Here is a 27,302-nt window from a genome sequence, read left to right as displayed (position 1 = left end):
ACAGGTAACGTAAAGCAGAGCTATTACTGTGGGAGAAAGGTAAACAGTTCTGGCTGTAAATATTAGATTAGTTCATAGATAAGGACTGTGAAAGTTTTATTGTCCAGTGATTGAGGTCTGGTCCAGGTTTATGATGACCCCAAAGCTCTGAGGAGCATATTCCTTAGTTGATGTAGAATGACATAAATCCATGCAACACATTCATTCCTGCTCTGAAGGTGTCAAAGGTCACCATTAGTTTATATTCCCAAATTTTTCTGTCTCCCTGAGATTTGAAATGACCTTTTAATACCAATAATTTTCATATTAATCATGATGAACCATGGAGGGCTAGAACTTAAATACTTGCTCAAGTTGCTGTGTGCAGTCACTCTAGGCACATAGCCCACTACACTAGGGCTCCTGATTTGTTTTGTCAGCTGAAAAACAGATCTGTAAGAGTGGTGAGAGGTAACTGGAAGGCTATAATGTGGGTGGTGATAACAGGAGTGTGGGTTTGGGGAGAGGTGGCTATATGTTGGGTATTGAAAAAGAACTGGGGAGGTGTAAAAAGTGACTGCTGGAATTCTCAAAGAAAAACTTCTGTGATTTTGTTTAACCCCTGCGGTTTAAGCGTCTTTAGTTTATAAATCCAGTAGATTTATTTTAAACATTGCACCCTATTTGGAGTGTCAATAGAAATGTGTTCAATAAGTAATACCCTTAATTCCCTAAGGTCCTGTTTGTGATGAAGGACCATATGTCGGGACAGCCCATGTTTAATAAATCCTGTGGTGATATTATGTCTATGTGAATTCAACCTATTATGTAGTGCCTGGGTGGTTCTGCCCACATACTGTTTGGGGCAACTGTACTCGATGACATATATCACATAATAAGTTCCACATGACATGGGATGAGAGATATTGAAATTCTCACTAGTGGCTATGACGCGCCCCTGGGCCTGTGTCGCGCTGCGTTGCGCACGCGGGAGCTTACCCGGAGCCGGATCTGTTGAATGTTGTAGTCTCGTGGCGGTGATCCGGTCCGTGCCCAGGGAGTCAGACTAAGTGGCGCTGTTTTAGCGGTAGATGTTGGACGACTACGCCACCCGTTGAGTGCAGCCAGGGAGCTGCTGCTGCAGGGCAGACCGCTGAGGCCGGTGGTAGGATTGTGCAGCGTGATAGTATAACCCCCAACGGGAGGGGTATGGCCTCAGGGCAGCCGACGTGGATGATGGGGGTAGCAGGAACCACTCGGAGACGGTACTGTGTAGTTCAGGGTCTTTACTGGTGACAAAGATAGACCCTCCCGGAGTACTGGCTAGCGATTGGGGCCTGGTCAGTCCTTGAGCAGATGGGATCTCCCCTGGCCAGGCGGAGTTGTAGGCCTCCCAAACTAACGATACTCTTCTGGCTACCTAGCTAGAGGCGGGTATAAGTAGCCCACGTCCCTGAGTGTACCGTGTGGTGCTCACCCGTATGGCCGGTGACTCGGGGCCTTCTAGTAGCTTCCGCTCCACGACGGCGGTGCTGGTCCCACGCGTGTGACCATGCCTTCGGGTTTCTGGGCCAGAGGACCTGCAATCCCCTGCTGGTCGGTTTCTGCTGCTGGATAGGAGTTAGTCCCCACAGCCTCGGACTCCGGGTCCGGTGATAACTTCTCAGTCAGGGCGAGCTCTGCAGCTGCCAGCCCCTGACTCCTTGTAACACTGCTCCCACAGAGCTCCTGTTGTTTCTTCCTATGCTGCTTCTCTTTCTCTACTTCTTCTCTACTCCCTAACCCTGCCTCAGCCCCAGGTTTATTTAGGGGAAGTCCTTCCCCTCCCAGGACTGGGCAGGAGGTGTGGCATGCATAGGATTCCTGACCAAGAGACCTCCCACCTGCTCTCAGACATAACATTGCTGTTATTGTGGAAACCAGACCCCTGGGGTGCCACAGCTACAGAAGTGAAATTGTCTATGGAATGCAAAATAGATTCACAGCACTTGCAACCTCTTTTACCACACTTGGTGACCATATTGTCCCTGACTTTTTCATTATTCTTATTAATCAATGTTCCATGTCCACACAATCTACTGGGGCCCAAGATATTCCTAAGTGTCGGTGCTCTTCTAAAGATTAGAGAGGGTTTTTTTGGTAATGCCTGTTTTAATGTCTGGTCATTTAATAGAATATGACAGTTTTTTTGAATAATTTCTCTAATTTTCTTGTGTTGTTGATTGTATGTAGTAATGAATTTCTGTTCATGTTCAAAACTTACATCTTTTTTGTGTGTTGAAGCCATAAGTAATGAGCCCTGGTCATATCTTTCTTTGACCTGTTTGCAAGATTCTACAACCAATGTCTTAGAATATTTCTGTTGGAACCTTTTTTTGAGAATCTCTGACTGTTAGTCATATTCGATTTCTGTTGAGCAGCTCCTACGAAGTCTTTGAAACTGATAGCGGGGAATATTGGTGAGCCATTTTCTGTAGTGACCAATAGTGAAATGAATATAGCTATTAGTGTCCACTGATTTGAAGAAAGTTTTGCTAAGTATCCTGTCTTCCTCTCCATATAAAACTAGATCTAAAAAAATTAATTGTGAGTTCATTACTGTCCTGATTGAAAGAGATGCCCCAATTATTTGTATTGAGGAAATTTAAAAAAATGGTGGGATCAGTGATGTTCCTGTTAATGATGAAGATCAGATCGTCTATGTATCTTCTATAAAATACAACCCCCTTATGGAAGTCTCCCTGGTAAATAAAAACTTGCTCAAATAATCCCATGAATAAATTGGCAAAGGTAGGTGCTACTTTAGAGCCCATTGCTACTCCCTTAATTTGATGGTAGGTCTTATCTAGAAAGGTAAAAAAAATGTTTTTTAGGATGAAAGATAAACCTGCTATATTAAAAGATCTCTGGCTGGAAGACAGCCGTATGTCTCTGGAAATTACATACTCTATGCATAATAGACCAACATCAATATTGGTATATAAAGAGTTAACATCTAGGCTAAGGAAAGTGTATGATTTTTTTCCATTTGATAGGTTAATCTAAGAAGATGGCTGGAGTCTTGCAGGTAACTCTTTAAATTTTTGACAGGTGGTTGTAGTAGTATATCAAAGTATTCAGCCAGATTTGATGTAAGGGAGCCTATCCCCGATATAATCGGTCTCCCTGGAGGTTTGCTTTGATCCTTATGAATTTTGGGAAGATGATAAAAGAAGGGCATACAAGGACTTTGGACAGTCAAGAACTTTCTTTTGTTGTCATTTAATATATTCTCATCTACTGCTTTAGATATCAGTTTCTTATATATAGGGATCATTTTCAAAATGGGATTATACTCAATATCTCTGTATTAGTTGTCATCACTCAATATCTGGAGTGCTTCTTTTGTATACACATCATAATCCTGGATAACTATACCACCCCCATTGTCCGCTGATCTGAGGACTATATCCCTATTATTTCAAATATTATTAAGTGCTAACTTCTCTTGTCGGTTTATATTATTATCTCTGTATGAGATTGGAGTCCTCATAACCTCCTTGAAATCTTGGAGAGTGATGTCGCAAAAAGTATCTATCTGATGGCTTTTACTCTCCACAGAATAGAAGTTGGATTTTTTTCTTAATTTAGAGTGTAATGTTGTGTCATAAGGATTGACTGCTATACTATCATTATTCATCTCCTCCTGATGCATTACCAGCCTTTTAGGAACTGCACTACCCATAGTATTGCAGGTGGGAGACATGATAGAGACCAGACTCTTATTACTGCTAGTGCTCTGTGGAGAGTTAACAGTAGTAGATATGCGCATATTAATTACAACCTTCTGTCCGTCTTTCGTTCTATCGTTAGCATTTGACAACCTGAGTTGTTTTTTGCTATGTGTGAATGCAGGTGTGCGGTTGTAAGTCTTATTGTTATTGTTCTTATTCTTATGGTAATAACTATTAGAGAACATTCTTCCTTTGTGGGGAGGAGGATAGGAACCCACTGTTCTCAAAGGATCAGATGACTGATCACTGGATATGACCGACGTTTTAGTACGTGAGGTAGTACTAGTTAGTCCTTTGTAATCATCTCTATCTCTCTGTAGTTTTTTTGCCTTTTTGATGATAATTTCATGCACATTCTGTAAAATACTTGTTGCAATATTGCTATCAATCTTTCCAAACACAGGATGGGTTTCAAATGGTAATAGGTTTTTAGCGATATCAAATATTCTATTAGTAATTGTTAGACATATTTCTGACCTTTTTGTATGTATACTTTTTAGCAGATTGTGCATGCACGTGTCCAAAATAGTAGTCCATTCCTTATTAAATGGTTTGTCCTCAGGGAATGGTGAGGGAATTGTTATTCTCAAACCCCGAGGACATAGTTTCTCCTCCATATAAATCCTTAGAAAACGAATGTCCAGGTCGAGACGTAGCTCATCTTTAAGTGATTCCTCAAATTCATTAAATAAATTCTTCATAGTGTTGGTGTCCTCTTCATTGAAGTCCATTGAATTTAAGGTGAAAGATTCATCAGAGTATGGGATAGTGCTTCCCATGGCTTGTTTAATAAGCCGTTCTCTGGTTGACATGCGTCTGTCAAAATATTCCATGCTAACGGTATGGATTCGCTAATGCTGCTCCCAAATTAACCAAAGTGCGCTGCTGTCCCCAGCTCAGTTGGCAATAACTCAAATAAGTAAAGAAAGGAGCGCAAGTAGCGCTGATATCCAATAGACAACAGTAAAGATAAAAGGGAAATTGCTCACCTTTGTGGGTTGTGAAATGCACAACTCATGAGAAAGTATATGCTGAGGTGCTGCAGCAGGCACAGGACCCTTGGGATCTTCGAGTTGTCTAGTATACAGATGATAAAGGTGCCATTCATCACCGCGCTCCTCCATGAAAAAATGTATATATATGCCAGAGATGGATAATGTTCCCAGCATTTATTGGAGACTGTAAAAGCTATAAAAGACTACGTGCTTCGTTGACATCCCGTCCACTTCTTCAGGAACATAGCTGCTACTTGTTACAACATGGAAGGTATATATACACACATGCTAGCACATGGAGTGAAGAAAAAAACTGCCAAAGCACCCCTTGGCGCCAAAAAGAGGGAAAAAAAAAGGAGCGAGGGAGAGAGAGAAAAGGGGAAGGAAATCTTGGAAACAAATCTAAAATCATAATGCACATGAACATTTGCTCAAGAGGAGAAAAGAAGTACAAAGTAATTTAAAATATTTAGAGATTAATTAAAAAATCATTTCTTTTAAACATAATAAAATAGAGAGATACCACAAACTGAATAACCACATACTAGAAAGTTTAAGAATCAATAATTGGGGTAAGTAAGGGTATGGGTATGTCAAGCATATGCCATAACCCAGCTACAAAAGTGTAAAGTATCAAGAAACTCCATTGAGATGCTAAAGTGCACAGTGCATAAATAAGTAGTAAAAAGGTAAATCCATTTAGCACTCAAAGATGGATAAATATATACTATTACTCATATGTGTTTGTCAGTATGTCAGTCCAGGTATCGTCACCCCTAAGTATAAGTTTCTTGATACTTTACACTTTTGTAGCTGGGTTATGGCATATGCTTGACATACCCATACCCTTACTTACTTCAATTATTGATTCTTAAACTTTCTAGTATGTGGTTATTCAGTTCGTGGTATCTCTCTTATTAGCTTACTACCAATGTATTTATGCCATTCTCTTCATTGTGTATGCTTGTTATATCTTGCATTTATAATAAACTTTGGGTATTTTTGCATATGTTCGTATACGTCATTTTTTCTTTATGAATTGATTTCTTCCTGTTGAGTCATCACGCTCTCTCTTGGAACCCATCTGCTACAATAGGTGACATATTGTGGTCTGACCATGCCCCAATCTTCCTATCTATTTCCGTTCCCTCCTACAGTGTCCATTTTAGCACATGATCAGATATCAAAATCAAACATCAGAATGATGTCAGTTTGAGGCTAAATACCCTGTCTGAGAACTGATTTTGATAAGTGATTCTGACAAGTGATTTTGACGAGTGACTTTGATGAGTGATTCTGATGAGTGATTTTGACAAGTGATTTTGATGAGTGATTTTGACGAGTGATTCCTGCAAGTGATTCTGGCAAGTGATTCTGACGAGTGATTTTGATGAGTGGTTTTGACGAGTGATTTTGACGAGTGATTTAGACGAGTGATTCTGACGAGTGATTCTGACATGTGATTCTGACAAGTGATTTTGACGAGTGATTCTGACGAGTGATTTTGACGAGTGATTTTGACGAGTGATTCTGACAAGTGATTTTGATGAATGATTTTGACGTGTGATTTTGATGAGTGATTCTGACGAGTGATTTTGACAAATGATTTTGACAAGTGATTTTGACAAGTGATTCTGCCAAGTGATTTACTTTGGCTATGTAATTTAACATGCAAATAGACAGCGTGTCTGAAACTCGTAACACATCAGGATGACAATCAAAGTGTCAGATATTAAAAGTAAAACACCCCTGTAGTTTGTGTGTTAAATAGGCATAATTAATTTAAAAAAAATTCGTATTTCTATCAGGATTTGAATCCTGACACTGTAATTTCATAGGTTGATGTTTTACCATTGCGCTATCCAGTCAAGTAATAGTAGCTTGTAGCTTTTCTTGTCTTATGACATTAACCATGAAAATACTCAGGGTGACTAAAAGTCATTATGATTTTGATTCTGATGTTTGAAGAAAGTAACACATCAGACTCACACATCAAAATCAAACATCATTTGAATTTGGCTTGCTTGAAGTCTGTGCATAAGTCCCAATGAGTTATAGACCAGTTTGCACTGAAAATTATATAAGCAAATACAAATCCAAAGCTTTCACAACTGAGTTTCTAGCTTAGTGCTTAGTGCACTGGATTTGGAATACAGAATTTTGGGTTCAAGTTCCATCAGCGAAGTTATTTTTTTTTTATTATTATTATTATTATAGTTGTAAAAGTCACTTGTCAGAATGACTTGTCAAAATCACTCGTCAGAATCACTCATCAAAATCACTCATCAAAATCACTCATCAGAATCACTCATCAAAATCACTTGTCAGAATCACTTGTCAAAATCACTTGTCAAAATCACTCATTAGAATCACTCGTCGGAATCACTCATCAAAATCACTCGTCAAAATCACTTGTCAGAATCACTTGTCAAAATCACTTGTCAAAATCACTTGTCAGAATCACTTGTCAAAATCACTTGTCAGAATCACTCATCAAAATCACTTGTCAGAATAACTCGTCAAAATCACTTGTAAGGATCACTTGTCAGAATCATTTGTCAAAATCACTTGTCAGAATCACTTGTCAAAATCACTCGTCAGAATCACTCGTCAGAATCACTAGTCAAAATCACTCGTTAGAATCACTTGTCAGAATCACTCATCAAAATCACTCGTCAGAATCACTCGTCAAAATCACTTGTCAAAATCACTTGTCAAAATCACTCGTCAGAATCACTTGTCAGAATCACTCGTCAAAATCACTTGTCAAAATCACTTGTCAGAATCACTTGTCAAAATCCCTTGTCAGAATCACTCATCAAAATCACTCGTCAAAATCACTTGTCAAAATCACTTGTAAGGATCACTTTTCAGAATGATTTGTCAAAATCACTTGTCAGAATCACTTGTCAGAATGACTTCTCAAAATCATTTGTCAGAATCACTCGGCAGAATCACTCGTCAAAATCACTCATCAAAATCACTTGTCAAAATCACTTGTCAGAATCACTTGTCAGAATCACCTGTCAAAATCACTTGATAAAATTACTTGTCTGGATCGCTTGTCAGAATCACTTGTCAGACAGGGTATTTAGCCTCAAACTGACATCATTCCGATGCTTGATTTTGATATCTGATCATGTCCTAAAATGGACACTGTACCCTCCCTGGTCCAGCGTTCATGGACGTGGAAACTGAATGATCACTTTCTAAAAGACAAAATCTGTATGGCAGAATTAAAGGATTCTATTGATTATTTTTTGCAGATTGATAAAGCAGATCAGACCTCAATACCTCTGCAATGGGAAACTTTAAAATGTGTCATGAGAGGCGTGTTGATTAAGAATGGTTCAAAACTCAAAAAGGAGAGAACTCTAAAGGTAAATGACCTTTTGAGACAGATACACACACTTGAGGTCTCGCATAAACATACGTTGTCGCCTAACACTCTTGCAGAATTATCCAAAAAAATGAATGATCTCAAGATCTTGCTGGACTAAAAATACCTAAGACACAGGGAGTTAATTAAAAACTTTTTTTATGAATCGTCAGATAAATGTGGACGGGCACTCTCAAGGTTGCTTCACCCTTGCTCTGTGGCGGCATACGTTCCAAATATCAAAAAACAAAATGGGGAGGAAGCTCATAATCCTACAGAAATCATTGACATATTCCGCTCAAACTATGAGAAGATGTACAATATTAAAGGGCAATACTCTGATCTCTCCCCTTCTGACCTATCTATCCGAATTAAGGAGTACATACAAGATACTTCTTTAACCTCTTTAGATAGTCATGTTTCTGAGGCACTGGAAAAGGACATTACAGAGCAGGAGGTCAATCTTGCAATTCAATCTACACCATCTGGTAAAAGTCCTGGCCCAGACGGATTTACTCCAGCATTCTATAAGTCCCTTAAAACTCAGCTATCCCCTGTTATGAACAAAACCTTTAATTCATTAAATGATAAGACATGTTTTGTCCCTCAATCATTGGAAGCTCATATTAACGTTCTCCCTAAACCAGGTAAGGATCTTACAATCACAGCTAATTATACACCCATATCATTAATAAATGTGGACATTAAACTACTCTCAAAAATACTAACAGAAAGACTTACCCCATTGTTGCCCTCTCTTATAAATACTGATCAAGTAGGATCAAGTAGGATTTATTCAGGGCCGAGAGGCAAGAGACAACACTATTATGAGCATGTTGCTAATCTCTAAAGCTAAAAGTCACTCCATATATATGGGCCTTTTATCTGTTGATTCAGAGAAGGCCTTTGACAGGGTTCATTGGGGGTTTATGAAGGAGGCATTATGTCAAATAGGCATTGGACCACAATTTTTACAGTTAATTTTTTCCCTGTACTCTGGCCCTACTGCTAGAGTTAGGGTCAATGGAACCTTGTCCTTACCTTTTGCGATACGAAACGGAACTAGACAAGGGTGCCCTCTGTCCCCCCTTCTGTATGTGATAGTGATGGAACTCTTGGTCAACGCAATAAGGAAAAACAGCAATATTCATGGGGTTAAAATAGGTACCAGGACATATGTGGCGCCCTGCTGTGCATTCTTGCCACAGAACCCAGAAGGGTGCATGGATGGACTTCTCCACAAGAGGCCCTCACACATTCACACACCTCCACCCTACCACCTCAGACCAGCAGAGGGAGCCCATTAGGGATATGTATAGGGAGGGTGGAGCTAGGCAGCTCAGTTTAGTGTTCAAATGTGATGCCCAGCTGTGCTTGGTATCACAGATCCTAGAAGGGTGTATTGAAGGATTCCTCCACAAGAGGCCCCCATAACCATTCACACATCTCCACCTTCCACCTCAGACCACCAGAGGGAGCCCGTTAGGGATAGATAAATAGGGAAGGTGGAGCCAGGCGGCAGTTAGTCAGAGTTAGTCTATTCTGGTTTAGCAGTGAGTCCAGTACAGCCTGAGAGGAGTTACCTCAGAGGACAAAAGCCTGTTCCAGCTCCTGCAATTGCTATCCTGCAGTGGAGCTTATCCAGATACAGACTCAGTTGTAGCTCAGAGGGGTGAGCTTTAGGCGTGCCGGCGCCATAAGATCGGTGAAGCGCGGCAAGCTGCCGTTAGTGTGAGTAGCCTAGTGAGGGCCCGAGTAGGCCGAAGGCGAGTATAGAGTTAGCACATAGGGGGCAGAGGAGCTTAATTGGCTCACCCCGAAGCGGTTACCGGACACCGGGTCCGAAGCTTACCGGGATCTCCACGACCCAGTAAGATAAACCGGAATCCCTGGAGAACTACAAGTCCCAGGATCGCTAAAGTGCTGATACGTAACAGAGCCAGGAGACACATAGGCCCGCAGCGAAGGTGCATGTAATCCAAGAAAAGGCCCTACCACAAGGTCAGCCAGCGCAGGACAGAGACAAAGTTAGGCCTAGCTCCAGGCAGGTCAGAAACTTACTACGCAGAGGCAAGAAGCAGGAGGCCCAAAAACCGCTCATTGGGGAGGATCCTGACATGCACCCTTCACCCTACAGCGCTCCGGGATGTGCCTGAATTTCCTTCAGTAAAATGTACTGAAGTGACTATCGTGTCTGTCCCTGTTCTTGCTCTGACCTGGCTCGGTCTCGCCTTTGCTGCATTCCCCGTCATACACTGCCCTGAGGCCTAGCTCCACCTGTGGGGAGCTATACCATCGAGCTGCCTTATCAACGGCCTCAGTGGACTGCGCAGCGCTGGTGATCCTCACCAGAAGCCACAGGTGGCGTCACGAACTCTATCTTAAAATTAACAAATATCCACCCTTTTTAAGGAGCGACCCCAGGGTACGGGCCCCGGAGCCGACCACCGCGACATCCCTAAAGGCCAGGCTAAAGGCCCGGGTACCGAGTCATCCCCATTCCCCTGGGCAAGTCACAGACACAGAGAGGAACACAGCTCAGAGTTGAGCAGAGAGCGTGCTGACGCTCAGAGAGCAGCATGCTGGCTGCTGTGCTTAGGCGAGTCAAGGGCTACAGCATGTGTGAGAGCCTTGAGTGTGGCCAAAGGCGAGAGGAGAAGGAAGAAGTAGTGAGGGGGCAGAGGAGCATACCAGGCTCACCCCGATATATATATATCGGACACCGGGTCCGCGTCTACCGGGACCCTTTATACCCAGTAGGAACCACTGGAACCCCTGGAGGACTACAGGTCCCAGGTTCACCAAACGCTGATTACAGTACCACGGCTAGGAGTCACGGAGGTCCCAGCATCCAGGGAGAGTGATCTCCAAAGAGAAGGCCTTACCACCAGGTCAGCAGGTGCAAAGAGAGACAGTAACCAAGCTAGACCTAGCTCCAGGCAGGTCAGAAGCTTAGAGAATAAAGCAACGGATCAGGAGGCCCTATACCCGCTGACTGGGGAGAGTACAAAAGTGTTCCCTTCGCCTGGAGTACCCTGGACCGTGCCTGCAACATCACCAGTAAAGGTACTGAAGCTTACTCCCGTGTGAGTGTCCTTCTTTCCTCCAGGACCATCCTGCCGTCTCTCTCCCCTGGTCCACCACCATTACACCCCACGCTGCCCTGGAGCAACCTCTACCTGTGGAGAGCCACACCATCCCTGCTGCCGTAACACCAGCTCCAGAGGACTGCTCCACAGCGGCAGCTCCCTCTAGCCGCAATCCACAGGTGGCGTCACGAACACTTTCTTAAATCCCCTATAAAGTATCCTCCCTTTTACTGACCGCCCTGGGTCACGGACCGGGCCAGCTACCGTGATATCCCCAAGCAACCAGAGGCCCGGCTGCCGAGTACCCCACGGCCCAGGGGGCGCATCAGCCTTGGCGTCACGAACAGGATTCCATGCCCGTTGCCACCGGGTACTGTGCGCTTTAAGAGACTGTAATACTCACTGTGGTGAAGTTTTCCCGCCATTCCCGAGATTTCTCGCCATTGTCCGCCATCTTCCTGTTGCCGCGCGGGAAGAAATGGGGCGTAACCGCGGGAATCGGAGGGGCGTAACCGCTGGAAGCGCACGAAGCCCAAGACACGCCCCGCCACTGATGTCGAACCAGGAAGCATCAGGTCCTGGAAGGAATCCAGAGGGCACTCTGACGTCATACGTGAGCGACGCAAGGTCCTGGAAGAAGACCGCCGCCCACGAAGCTGCGGCCTACCTGATAAGAAGTGAAGAAGGTAGGCTCCGGTTCACTAGGGGAGCGCAACCATGGCCGATGACCAGCAAGCCGCCGGAGCACCGGTTAACGCTCCAGATGCCCAACCTGCGCCCGGCGCTGCACAGGCTAGAGCGGCCGCTCCACCAGCATGGGTCGTGACCACGTTAATACCCATGGCCCTGCCGTATATCCCTGGAGCGAAATTGTTATGATCTGCAACATAAACTAGGGAAAGAAGGGGAGAGCTGTCTCTACAGTAAGACTAAGCTGAGTCCCTACGTTGTAGCGGGCAACCTGTTCCTAGTGACCAGACCCGCCTGCGTCCTCAGCTAGTCTGAACGGAGACCTATAGAAAAAGGGAGGGGTACCAAAAAGAACTAAGGACTGTGACAAAAATGGGACACCTCCTAACAGAAGTTGTTGCAGTGCAAAAGAAAAACTGACAAAAGTACTAGAGGTCAAGAGGACCAAGCAAACTAGAGATAGATAGGCACAAAAGCACCTGGCTAGAGAGACAGTCAAAACAACACTGAAGTCCAGCAAGGTCAGAAGGGCGTAGCTGGAATATATAGGAAGATGGTCACGTGACCGCAAAACACAAGATAGAAACAAAAACAAACAGGAGGGTTCTAACAGTACCCCCTCTTTTAGGAGGATCTTCCGAATCCTCCAGGCCCAGGCCTATCCGGAAATCTCTTGTGGAAAGCTCTGACAAGTCTAGGGGCAGAGACATCATCCGCCTTTACCCAGGAGTTATCCTCGGGACCAAAACCTTTCCAAGAGACGAGATACTGCAATCTCCCTCTATGCTCTCTGGAATTCAGGATACGAGAAATTTCATATTCGCCGTCTTCCACCACCGGAGGAACTGTGACAATGGCCTCCCTATCAGATACATCAGCCTTTTTTAACAAGGAAACATGAAACACAGGATTAAACTTTCAGGAGGAGGGAACCTCCAACCTAACAGCAGACTGGTTAACCTTAAATGGCCCCACAAACTTCGGACCCAATTTTTTAGAGGGAATCCTCAACCGCAGATTCTTTGAGGACAACCAAACCATGTCACCCACAGTAAACAAAACCTCTTTACGTTTCCTGTTAAAATACTTCTTGGACTTTTTGTTAACCTCTTGAAGGTTACAACGTACATTAGTCCAAACTCTCTCCAAATCACCGGAAAAATTCTCCTCCACCGGCATCACCGACCCCAATTTGGAGAACGAACCAAAAGACGGATGTCTCCCAGTACAAAAAAAAAGGAGAACACCCAGCAGATAAGGATGTATGGTTGTTAAGAGCAAATTCTGCGAGTGGCAGAAACTCAGACCACCCCTCTTGATTGTCTGCCACAAAACAACGCAAAAACGGTTCAGCATCCTGGTTCTTTCTTTCAATCTGTCCATTAGACTCTGGATGATAACCAGACGAAAATGACAAATGGACTCCCAACCTGTCACAAAATGCACGCCAAAAGCGAGCCACAAACTGAGGTCCCCTATCAGAAACAATGTCGGTGGGAACGCCATGGAGCCTGACAATTTCCTTAACAAACGCCTTAGCGAGTGTCTTAGCGCAGGGTAGCTTAATGAATGGAACCAAATGACACATCTTGCTAAAACGGTCCACGACCACCCAGATTACAGTGAAACCCTCGGATACAGGAAGGTCAGTAATAAAATCCATTGCCAGATGCGTCCAAGGCGCACTAGGAACCTCCAGAGGGTAAAGCAACCCCGCAGCAGGGGTATGTGAAGCCTTAGACCTAGCGCACACCGTACATTGACACACCCACTTGATGACTTCCTTCTGCCACCCAGGCCACCAAAAACTGCGACTGATAAGTCTCTTAGTCTCAGAAATTCCTGGATGACCTGCCAACCGAGACTCATGATACTCCACAAACAAATCTCTCCTAAAGGTTCTAGGCACAAACAACCTCCCATGAGGAGTGTTAGATGGGGCATCCTCTTGGGCTTTCAGAATCCCATCTTCCAAAACGGAGTCCAATGCTGCTACCACAACTCCTTTCTGTAAAATGCTCTCCTCCTCCTCGGTACCAACCATGGGAGAAAAGCTGTGAGATAAAGCATCGGCTTTAACATTCTTAGTACCAGGGATATAGGTAACAGAAAAATTAAACCGAGAAAAAAAAAGTGCCCACCTAGCTTGATGGGCATTCAAGCGTTTGGCAGCATCCAGATAGATCAAATTCTTATGATCTGTGAAAACCTGAATGGGAAATTTAGCACCTTCCAAGAAATGATGCCAATGTTCAAACGCGAGTTTAATAGCCAGCAATTCCCGATTACCAACATCGTAATTAAGTTCGGTTTCTGAAAATTTTTTCGAAAAAAAAGCACAGGGATGTACTCCATCCTTGTTCTCCTGAGACAAAACTACACCGACCCCCACCGAAGAAGCATCAACCTCGACCAAAAAAGGCTTGGTCTCATCAGGATGCAAAAGGATTGAGGCAGAACTGAACCTCTCCTTGAGATATACAAAAGCTTCAATGGCCTCCGTAGTCCACTGGACCGTATTCGCACCTTTCCTAGTGAGATCGGTCAGCAGCTTAACAATTATAGAAAAATTCTTAATGAATTTCCTGTAATAATTGGCGAAACCCAAAAATCTCTGTATCGATTTCAAACCAATAGGCCTAGGCCATTCCTGCACAGCCTGAACCTTCACCAGGTCCATCTGAACCCCTCGCTGGAGATAATGTAGCCCAAAAAACTAATTCTCTGCACAGCGAACTCACATTTCTCCAGCTTAGCAAAAAGTGAATTATCACTCAATAACTGCAACTGCCGTGGATTCCTGGACCACGGTGTGAATTACCTCTATGACGGACTCCTTGCCAGAGACGGACTACACCTCAACAAACCCGGGAAACACACATTCGCCAGGAGACTCGCAACACTCATCAGGAGGGCGTTAAACTAGAAGAAGAGGGGATGGGAAGAAAAACGCCGGACACGAACATGCAACCAGAGAACATACTAATGAAAGATATGAAGTGCGACAAAGAAGGTCCAAGACAAGATGCTTGGAAGGGAGGTAAGAAAATTTCTAATACAATCCACAGGGAGAAGATTGGAACAAAACAAAATTGTGTAAACTGCGTGCTAGCAAATGCCAGGAGCCTGACAAACAAGATGGATGAACTGGAAGCAGAAATATCTACAGGTAACTATGACATAGTGGGAATAACCGAGACATGGTTAGATGAAAGCTATGACTGGGCAGTTAACTTACAGGGTTACAGTCTGTTTAGAAGGGATCGAAGAAGTCGGAAAGGGGGTGGAGTCTGTCTATATGTAAAGGCGTGTCTAAAGCCTACAATGTGGGAGGATGTATGGGAGGGAAATGAGGAGGTCGAGTCCTTATGGGTGGAGATACATGGGGCAAAAAACAATAATAAAATTATCATAGGAGTCTGTTATAAACCACCAAATATAGCAGAAGCCACGGAAAGTCTATTAATGAGACAAATAGACGAAGTAGCAAAAAATAACGAGGTGATTATTATGGGGGACTTCAACTACCCCGATATAGACTGGGAAACCGAAAGCTGTAGATCTCAGAAAGGAAACAGGTTTCTGTCAATTATCAAAGACAATTATTTGTCACAACTTGTGCAGGAACCAACTAGAGGGACGGCCCTTTTAGACTTAATATTAACTAACAGGCCAGACAGAATAACTGATGTGCAGGTCGGGGAGCACCTGGGAAATAGTGACCACAACATTATACAATTCCACATGTGCTTCAGTAGGGTGCCCAGCGAGGGAGTCACAAAAACACTGAACTTCAGGAGGGCAAAGTTTGATCAGCTAAGAGATGCCCTTCACCTTATAGACTGGGATAGTATCTACAGTAATAGGAGCACGGATAGAAAATGGGAAATTTTCAAAACAGTCCTACATAGTCACTGTAGAAGGTACATACCTTATGGGAATAAAAGGGCTAGGAATAGGAGGAAGCCAATGTGGCTAAATAAGGAAGTCAAGAGGGCAATGAAAAACAAAAAAAGGGCTTTCGGTAAACTTAAACAAGAAGGCAGCGAGGAAGCGCTAATATCTTATAGGGAAAAAAACAAAATCTGTAAGAAACAAATAAGAATAGCAAAAGAGGAGACAGAGAGACTAATTGCCAAGGAAAGTAAAACGAATCCCAAACTGTTCTTTAACTATATAAACAGTAAAAGGATTAAAACTGATGGCGTTGCCCCATTGAAAAATAACCTGGGTAAAATCATAGAGGGCGAAGAGGGTAAAGCAAACCTACTCAATAGCTTCTTCTCCACTGTTTTCACAAAAGAAAATTTATCGGAGGAAATGCAGAGTGATAAAGTAAACCCTCCGCTAAATATCACCCACCTAACCCAGGAGGAAGTTCAGAAATGCCTAAATAATATCAAAATAGACAAGTCACCAGGCCCAGATGGCATACACCCCCGGGTACTAAAAGAATTAAGTAATGTGATAGACAGACCACTGTATCTTATATTCAAGCACTCTTTATAGACAGGGACTATCCCACTAGACTGGCGCCAAGCAAATGTGGTACCAATATTCAAAAAAGGGTCTAAAAGTGACCCTGGGAACTATAGACCAGTCAGCTTAACGTCTGTTGTGGGTAAATTGTTTGAAGGATTTCTTAGAGATGCTATTGTAGAATATCTTAATGATAATAACTGTCTAACTCCATATCAACATGGATTCATGAGGGATTGCTCCTGCCAAACAAACCTGATCGCCTTCTACGAGGAGGTGAGCTCACAGCTGGACCGGGGAGAGTCAGTGGATGTTGTACACCTTGACTTCTCCAAAGCGTTTGATACCGTGCCACACAAAAGGTTGGTATATAAAATGAGTGGGGCATAATGTGTGCAAGTGGGTAAATAGCTGGCTGAGTGATAGAAAGCAGAGGGTGGTTATCAATGGAGTAAGCTCAGGGGGTGTCAGGGTTACTAGCGGGGTGCCTCAAGGGTCTGTCTTGGGCCCTATATTATTTAATATATTTATTAATGATCTAGTGGAAGGGTTGCATAGTAAAATAGCAATATTTGCAGATGATACTAAACTTTGTAAAGTAGTTAATACAGATGAGGATAGGGCACAGCTACAGGAGGATTTAGATAAATTGGGGTGTTGGGCCAAAAAATGGCAAATGGGGTTCAATGCCGATAAATGTAAGGTCATGCACATGGGAAAGAAAAACAGCAGTCACCCATACATATTAAATGGGAAACCGTTGGGGAAATCTGACATGGAGAAGGACCTGGGCGTCTTGGTTAATAGCAAATTAAATTGGAGTGCCCAGTGTCAGGCAGCAGCTGCGAAGGCAAATAGAGTCATGGCATGCATCAGAAGAGGAATAGGGGCATATGATGAGAACATTGTTCTTCCTCTGTATAAAGCGCTGGTAAGGCCGCACTTAGAATATTGTGCACAGTTCTGGGCTCCGGTGCTCAGGAAAGACATATTGGAGCTAGAGAGGGTACAAAGGAGGGCGACTAAGGTAATAAAGGGAATGGAGGGACTAGAATACCCAGAGAGGTTGTCAAAATTAGGCCTGTTTACATTGGAAAAGAGAAGGCTTAGGGGAGACCTCATAAACATGTATAAATACATCAGGGGGCAGTACAGAGATCTCTCCCATGACCTGTTTATACCAAGGATGGTGACAAAGACGAGGGGGCACACTATGCGTCTGGAGGAAAGGAGGTTCCTGCACCAGCATAGAAGGGGATTCTTTACGGTCAGAGCCGTGAGACTCTGGAACTCTCTGGGAGAGGAAGTGGTGATGTCCAACTCACTTAATGAGTTCAAGAGAGGCCTGGACGCCTTTCTTGAGAACAATAAAATTACATCATATGCTTAGTTAATTAATCCAGGGATTTAATCTGACTGCCACATTGGTGTCGGGAAGTGAATTTTTCCTCAATAATGTAAATTGGCCTATACCGCATGGTATAGGAATAGCGGAATAGCTGCAGTGCACAAGAAATAGGCTGAACTGGATGGACGCTTGTCTTTTTTCGGCCTTATAAACTATGTAACTATGTAACTATGTAACACCTCACGTACGCTCTGCCAATGGGACTCCAGATCTTGTGAATAAATCAGAATGTCATCCAAATACACAACCACATTCTTACCAATCAAAGGTCTCAGGATGTCATTAATAAGGTTCTGAAAAAACGCGGGTGCATTGGTAAGACCAAAAGGCATCACCAGATTCTCAAAATGACCTACCGGAGTGTTAAAAGCCATTTTCCATTCATCACCCTCCTTCATTCGTAACAAATTGTATGTCCCCCGGAGATCAATTTTAGAGAACCACTTGGACCCCACTAACTGGTTAAACAAGTCAGGAATTAACGGCAATGGGTAGGAATTGCGTACGGTAATCTTATTAATTTCACGAAAGTCCAGACATGGACGTAAACCGCCGTCCTTTTTTTTAACAAAGAAAAATCCAACGGCCACAGGCGACTTAGAAGGTCTAATGTGACCAGCAGCCAAGCTCGTCTGTATGTATTCCTCCAAGGCCTTTCTTTCAGGGATAGTCAGATTAAATAAGCGACTCTTGGGAAGAGTAGCTCCAGGAACAAACTCAATTGTGCAATCACAGTAAAACTTGCGACTCCTCCTCTGAAAAAACCTTCCAAAAATCCTGAATAGGTACAGGTAATTCCCCTTTTTCCACAGCCGCAATGCGACCATTACAACATTTATCATAGCACTTAGGACTCCAAGACTTAATCTCATTAGTAGACCAGTCCAGTAAAGGATTGTGCAGTTTTAACCAAGGCAAACCTAAAACGACTGGAGAGGGTAAATTATTTAATACCACCAAATCCAAATTCTCTTGGTGAATGCCATTGATAGTGAGGGGAAATGCAGCAACATTGTGAGTAATACATTTCAAAGGAGTGTTATCAATTGCAATCACAGAAATAGGTGATGATGAAGGTTTGGATTCCAATTTAAGTTTTTCCAAAAACCCCTTATCAATCACATTAAGTGTTGAACCACAATCCACAAATACCTGAAATTCAATCAAATCTTCCTGCAATGAGGTACTCCCTGAAAGAAATACTCCCTTAGAGCTCAAACAAGCAATACGGGCGTAACTGACCTTTTTTTTCTTTACTTAAACGAAGCTCACAGTTCTTAATCAAATGGTCAGGTTTACCACAATAAAAACACAATCCCTTGGAAAACCTGCAGTCTCTTTCCTGAGAGCGGAGTGACATCACCTCAACCTCCATCGGTTCTCCGCCATCCAAGCAGACCCTCTGGGGACTAGGAGCTGCCATTGCAGGAATTTTTTCATCAGTAACCCTGGCACGCTGTCTCCTGTCCACACGTATAGCTAATTGCATGGCTTCTTGCAAGGTCTCAGGTGCAGGAAAGGCAATCAGCAGATCCTTAATCCTTTCACTTAGACCAGCAAGAAAAAAAACATTTTAACGCCGAATCATTCTATTTCACTTCTGAGTACCACCTTCTGAAGTGTGTACAATAATTTTCAACATCACCTGACCCCTGATTCAAACGCCTCAGTTATGTCTCAGCAGATGAGACTCGATCAGGATCGTCATACAATAGCCCCATAGCAGAAAAAAAATCCTCCACTGACCTAAAACAAGGATCATTAGGTTGGAGAGAAAAGGCCCACCCCTGTGGTTCCTTGCGCAAAAGTGACATGATAAACCCAATGCGCTGTGATTCATTCCCAGAGGACCTTGGTCTCAAACGAAAATATAATAAACAAGCATTTTTAATGGAAAAAAAATCTTGTTGTTTACCATAAAAAATATCAGGGAACCCTACCTTGGGTTTGACAAAATGCGCTCCAGAACAGCTACTCACGTGTTGCCGGAGCTCGGACACCTCCAGAGACAATCCCTGCAGGCGATGAGCCAAATTTTGAACAGAAACCATACTGATCCCCGGATTTCTTTCCTTAAAGTTTTTTTTGTTTGGGCTGGACTTACTGTTATGATCTTCAACATAAACTAGGGAGAAAAGGGGAGAGCTGTCCCTACAGTAAGACTAAGCTGAGTCCCTAAGTTGTAGCGGGCAACCTGTTCCTAGTGAACAGACCCGCCTGCGTCCTCGGCTAGTCTGAATGGAGACCTATAGATAAAGGGAGGGGTCCCTAAAAGAACTAAGGACTGGGACAAAAATGGGACACCTCCTAACAGAAGTTGTTGCAGAGCAAAAGAAAAACTGACAAAAGTACTAGAGGTCCAGAGGACCAAGCAAACTAGAGATAGATAGGCACAAAAGCACCTGGCTAGAGAGACAGTCAAAACAACACTGAAGTCCAGCAAGGCCAGAAGGGCGTAGCTGGAATATATAGGAAGATGGTCACATGACCGCAAAACACAAGATAGAAACAAAAACAAACAGAAGGGTTCTAACAGAAATGGCTTCCCCAGTATAATGGAAAACCGGACACCCTGTCCGGATTCAAGAGGAAAATATGCGGTGTGCTAGACATGTATTCTATGACCGGTAAACAGAGAGCTGCTGTTGTGCTGGGACAATTGACTCGTGCCGCAGAGCGGGAAATTGAAACCTAGCCAGCCACAGATTAGGAATCAGTATTCATCATCTTTAAGAGACTGCAAACTGTGTTTGAAAACCGCACTGAGACAGACCTCCGGATGAGGTTCTACCACTGTGTCCAGAAACCTGAGGACAGTGTCCGGGACTATGCCTGGCGCTTACAGGAAGCCCTGCAGGCCCTGAAACAGGTTCGTCCCTTAAGGACGAGGCTATAAAGGGTCTGCAGCCCCTGGAAACATCAGATACTGCTATCCAGCGTTCCCAGGGTGGGGCCACCTCAGTGCCCGCAGCACCCACTGCTCCTTCACTAACGGTGGAAACAAAGATGCAAACAGTGCCACCTAGCGAGCTGGACAGCCTGCGCTATGAAGTGCGCCAGTTAAGTAAAACCCTGGCCACTGTCCTCAGCACCCTGTAGCTACAGGAGGAGCCCGAGCCGGAAGGACGGATACTACTCGCCGACAGCCCTGAGGATGTCCCCTGGATGAGAAGAAGAAGGAGGATAACGCCACCCCGTAGGAGGACAACGCCACCCCAGAGGAGGACAACGCCACCCCATGGGAGGACCAACGACCAACGTCGCCCTCCAGGAGAGTTCATCTGCTACCGCTGCCAGAAGGCAGGCCACACAGCGCGGAACTGTCCTTTAAACGAGCAAACCATTGGGCCAAGGGCCGACACCCAGGAGTAAATCAAGCAGGCCCATCAAACTGGTACCATCGGTTCGTGGGAGGAAGACCTTTCCTGTCCATTGTGCTGGATGGCATCGCGACACCTGCCCTGCTGGACACTGGATCTCAGGTAACCATCATGCCTGATGTCCTCTACAAAAGGTTCTGGTCCGTAGACGAACTCCAGCCGCCAGCCCCGAACCTCTCCGTGTATGCCTCTAACGGCCTTTCTCTTAACCTAGTAGGGGTTAAGAATGTGACAGTGAAGGTGGGGAGAGTGGAACTAAAGGACCAAGGGCTGATTGTAGTGGAGTTTAATCCTGGTGATACAGACTTGTATATTATACTTGGTACGAATATTGTCGGTAACTGTTTGGGAGAAGTGTTGTTTTTGCTCCAACAGATTGCTGACACCGCCAAACCAGGGCAGAGGAGAGTGCTCCAGAAAGAGATCCGAGCCCTTATGTACCAGCAACAGGTAAAGCTATCAGGTGGTGAAATTGCTAATGTACGGGTCACAGACACGATACCCATTATGATTCCCCCGATGAGTGAAATGCTGATTTGGTGTAGAGCAGCAATAGGTCTCAAAGGACAGAACTATCAGGCAGTAGTGGAGCCCATTAGTTCGGAGCACAGACCTACACTCTTAACTGCCAGAGGGGTGGTTGATGTACGCAATGGGAGGGTACCCGTACGACTCCTAAATTATGGGGAGGATGAAGTTAAATTACCAAGATATACCACTGTCGCCAGGTTGTATACTGTGGATAACAACGATAACAACGCCATACACACAGTGGAATCCTTGACCCCACCAGATACAGTGGTGGACAATGACTCCGAAGCTCAGTTGGAGGATTGGTGTCAACAGCTCCATGCTGGGACTGACGCCACTCCAGTCCATAAAAAACATGGTGTATACAGGGTGGTCCAAGAATACGAGCAGGTATTCAGCAAACACCCACTTGATTTCGGGAGGTTTGAAGGGGTATAACACTATATACCCACAGATGACCATCCACCCATCAAAGAACGTTACAGGCCAATCCCACCAGCACACTACCAGAAAGCGAAGGAAATGTTGCATGACATGAGGAAGGCAGGGGTTATAAGAGATAGCTGTAGCCCCTGTGCAGCTCCCCTGGTCCTGGTCAGGAAAAAGGATGGAAGCATGAGGATGTGTGTAGATTACAGACAGGTAAATCGCATAACACATAAAGATGCATACCCTTTGCCCCGTATAGAGGAATCCCTGGCTGCATTAAAGCCTGCAAATTACTTCTCTACCCTTGACCTCACTAGTGGGTACTGCCAAGTAGCAGTTGTTGAGGAGGACCGGGAGAAGACGGCCTTCACTACCCCGATGGGACTCTGCGAGTTCAACAGTATGCCGTTCGGACTCTGCAACGCCCCTGGAACGTTCCAGAGATTGATGGAGTGCTGTTTGGGACACCGTAACTTCAATACCGTGCTGCTATACCTGGATGACGCGATAGTGTACTCCAAGACGTATGAGGACCATTTGAAGCACTTGGTGGAGGTATTTGAAGCATTGTCCCGGTATGGGATGAAATTGAAGCCTTCCAAGTGCCACCTGCTCAAACGGAAGGTTCAGTACCTGGGGCACATCGTCAGTCCAGAAGGAGTAGCACCAGACCCGGAGAAGGTCACTGCCATCCAGAAATGGCCGGAGCCGAAGAATCTCAAGGAGGTACGTCAGTTCCTGGGACTGGTTGGGTATTACCGGAGGTTTGTAAAGGACTACACCAAGAAGGCAGCACCTTTGCAAGATCTCCTGGTAATACCGTCCAACAGAGGCAAGAACCCCCCCTTCCAGTGGGGTAAAGAGCAGGCTGAGTCCTTTGCAGTGATGAAAGAGATCCTGACTGGCAAAGAAATCCTGACCTACCCTGACTACAGCCAACCATTCCTGCTGTACACTGATGCCAGCAATGAGGGACTATGAGCTGTGTTAAGCCAGAAGCAGTATGGCAAAGAGAAGGTGATTGCCTATGCCAGCAGGAAGCTCCACCCTACCGAGAGGAATCCAGAAAACTATAGCTCCTTCAAGTTGGAGCTCCTGGCCTTGGTCTGGGCCATCACTGAACGATTCAAGCACTACTTGGCCTCCAGTAAGTTCACGGCTTACACTGACAACAACCCCTTGACACATCTAGAGACAGCTAAGTTGGGAGCCATGGAACAGCGTTGGATGGCCCGTCTGTTAAACTATCAGTTCACCATCAAGTACAGGGCAGGCCACAAGCCTCACCAGTCGGACACTGAAGAAGAAGTGGATGACCTGCAGGAGATTGAGCTACCTGCCTTCCATAGAAATGGGATGGTCCACGAGCAGCGCACCTCCAGGAGGTATCGTGGTAACACACTAAACCCTTTACCTCACCACAGTTGGAAGGAGACCCAGGACAGCGACCTGGTTGTCAGCCGTATCATAGAACTGATAACCCAGGAAGGTTCCTCCCTGGAGAAGGACGCGACTCCACAAGCCAAGCAACTGTGGAATGAGAGAAGCCGGCTGTTCATCTATAGAGAGAAACTGTGCCGAAAGTATGTTAACCCCAGGACCCATGAGATGGTATGGCAGATCGTAGTGCCCAGGACAGACATCCAGATGGTATTGGAGGTCTACCACGATCAAGCATTGCACTTTGGCTGGAAAAAGCTGGAAACTCTCCTGAAGAGTCGGTTTTACTGGGTTGGAATGCGAAGCTCCATAGAGAGGTGGTGCTGGGATTTTGGACCCTGTAGTCTCAGAAGAAAAGACTACAGCAGCCAGAAGGCACCCCTGCAGTCCATCAAGACAACCCAGCCCCTGGAGATCGTTGCCCTGAATCACGTCAATTTGTCACCCAGCAGGTCAGGCTACTCGTATGCCCTGACCATGGTGGATCACTACTCCTGGTTCCTGGTGGTAGCCCCCATCAAGGATCTGATGGCAGAAACAGCAGCAAGGACGTTTCAAGCATACTTCTGCAGGCCCCATGGATACCCGGATAAAGTGCTGATGGATCAAGGCCCTGCCTTTGAAGCCGAGCTGTTCAAAGAGTTTTGCCATCTGTACAGGTGTAAGAAGATCCAGACTACACCGTACCACCCCCAAACCAATGGGTTATGTGAAAAGATGAATAACATAGTCATCGACCTGTTGAAGACCTTACCTCTAGAGGAAAGAAACCAGTGGCCAGACAAACTACCTGACCTGGTAGATCTGTACAATCACATACCTGTGAGTTCCACCAATTGTACTCCAGCGTACCTCATGAGAGCAAGACACGGAAAGTTGCCCATGGACCTGGAGCTTGGAGTGGTAGAGCCGGAAGCAGATATGTCCACTGAAGACTGGGATGCGACTCGACAGGAGCAGTACAAGAGAGTACAGGCCTGTGTCGAAAACAGTCTAAGTAGGGTGAGAGATAAGCAGGAAGCACAGTACAATAAGAGTGCACCAGCCGAACCCTTGACACCTGGAGAAGTTGTGTTGAAACGAAAGAGAAGAAGCCACAAACTTGACGACCAGTGGGAAAGGGAACCTTACACTGTGTTGAATTCCAGGTTCGACAATAGGAAAACCTGTCTAATTAGCAAAGACGGAGGAAGAACAACTGCAACGGTATCAAGAGACCATCTGAAGTTGTGCCCAAGTCCGCTGAAGCCCCAGGAGGAAGTGCCTCTCACCGTACCGGAGGAGCCTAAAGAAGAAGTACTCCATACTGTCTTAGGAGATTTCCCGGCAGATTGGCCTCAACTGGATGGAGTGGTAATAATACCTGTGTTACACTTCTACCAACAGCCAGCAGACCCTCCATTGCAAGTAGAACCTGTAAGTGCCCCAGAAGAGCCTGCTCAGGAAGAATCCCCGGAAGAAGGATCACCAGTAGAAGCAGAGCCAGAAGGCCCAGTAAGCAGTGTACTTGCCAGTCCCGTAGAGAGGTTAAGGCAGTCTTGCAGTCCATCAACCCATAAAGCTGGAAATTACACAAGCATCCACACTACACGCATCCCCGTACTACGTAGGTCATCACGTAGCAGAAAAGGCCAGACCCCTGTCAGGTATAGGGAGTAAATAGAGAAATACCTGCAGTATAAATAGTTACCCAGTAGGATATTGCATTATGTTTATTGTATAAACTGAAATATATATGTTTATTTGGTTACCCGTAAGGGTATATATAAAGGACTCAGTGGCTGAGGACTGTGAGCAGCCCAAAAACTGTCATGTACATAGTTGCGCTCCCTGGAGTGCCCCTTATTAGACCACAGAACAAAAACCCATTTGGCGTGGCCGAAGACGTGGTCCAGCACCTGGATCACCCATGCCCTGTAGCCACGCCCAGAGACTACGTTGAGGGTTTTCAGGCGGGTCCCTCATGTTCTTTCTTCGGTGAAATGGACACCAAGTTACGGGACTGACTGTAACTTTATTGTTATTTATAGTTGTAATTATTGTATTATAATGTCACCTGTAACGTTCAAGGAAAGTGCCTCCCATAAAGGGAAGAAATGTTATTGTTTAAACCTGTTTGAGAAAAATGCTTCAGTCCAGAAGTACTGAGTTTTACTAGTGGGGAATGTGGCACCCTGCTGCACATTGGTGCCACAGAACCCAGAAAGGTGCATGGATGGACTTCTCCACAAGAGGCCCTCACACATTCACGCACCTCCACCTTACCACCTCAGACCAGCAGAGGGAGCCCGTTAGGGATATATATAGGGAGGGTGGAGCTAGGCAGCTCAGTTTAGTGTTCAGACACAGAGAGGAACACAGCTCAGAGTTGAGCAGAGAGCGTGCTGACGCTCAGAAAGCAGTGAAGAGAGCAGCACGCTGGCTGCTGTGCTTAGGCGAACCAAGGTCTACAGCACGTGTGAGGGCCTTGAGTGTGGCCGAAGGCGAGAGGAGAAGGAAGAAGTAGTGAGGGGGCAGATATATATACCGGACACCTGGTCCGCGCCTACAGGGACCCTTTATACCCAGTAGGAACAACCGGAACCCCTGGTGGACTACAGGTCCCAGGTTCACCAAACACTGATTACAGTACCAGGGCTAGGAGTCACGGAGGTCCCAGTGTCCAGGCAGAGTGATCTCCAAAGAGAAGGCCATACCACCAGGTCAGCAGGTGCAAAGAGAGACAGTAACCAAGCTAGGCCTAGCTCCAGGCAGGTCAGAAGCTTAGAGAATAAAGCAACGGATAGGGAGGCCCTATACCCGCTCAATGGGGAGAGTCCAAAAGTGTGCCCTTCGCCTGGAGTACCCTGGACCGTGCCTGCAACATCACCAGTAAAGGAACTGAAGCTTACCCCTGTGTGAGTGTCCATCTTTCCTACGGGACCGTCCTGCCGTCTCTCTCCCCTGCACCACCACCATTACACCCCATGCTGCCCTGGAGCTACCTCTACCTGTGGAGAGCCACACCATCCCTGCTGCCGTAACACCAGCTCCAGAGGACTGCTCCGCTGCGGCGGCTGCCTCTAGCCGCAAACCACAGGTGGCGTCACGAACGCTTTCTTAAATCCCCTATAAAGTATCCCCCCTTTTACTGACCGCCCTGGGTCATAGACCGGGCCAGCTACCGTGATATCCCCCAGCAACCAGAGGCCCGGCTGCCGAGTACCCCACGGCCCAGGGGTCGCATCACATATAAGACAGCATTATATGCAGATGACCTTCTCCTCTATGTGTCTCAGCCTCAGACATCTCTTCCTGCTTTAATGAAGGAGTTTGATAGATCCTGAGTAATTTTAAAGTTAATTATTCAAAATCGGAGGCATTAAATGTATCGCTGTCACAGAGAGAAGTTGAACATGTAATGGATAACTTCCCTTTTAAATGGAAGTCAGAATCGATAAAATACTTAGGCGTGCTCATTTCTCCTGACTTTTCAAACTTTTTGCACTAAATTACCAATCGCTTTTGGATCGTACATATAAAGACCTACTGAATTACAGTAAACTGAGACTATCCTGGTTTGGTAAAATGAACGCAGTAAAAAACGATATATTGCCCCGCTTTTTATACATTTTTCAAACTGTTCCCATTTCTCGCCATGCAGCTTCTTCAGCAAACTACGTACAGCATTAATCAGGTTTGTGTGGGGTAAATATAGACCCAGGATAAATATGCAGACATTAAACCGCCC

This window comes from Phyllobates terribilis, unplaced genomic scaffold, assembly GCF_046119375.1.
Source record: "Phyllobates terribilis strain yellow unplaced genomic scaffold, ASM4611937v1 Scaffold_444__1_contigs__length_1506546, whole genome shotgun sequence".
Taxonomy (NCBI): Eukaryota; Metazoa; Chordata; class Amphibia; order Anura; family Dendrobatidae; genus Phyllobates; species Phyllobates terribilis.
This window is presented reverse-complemented; position numbering follows the sequence as displayed.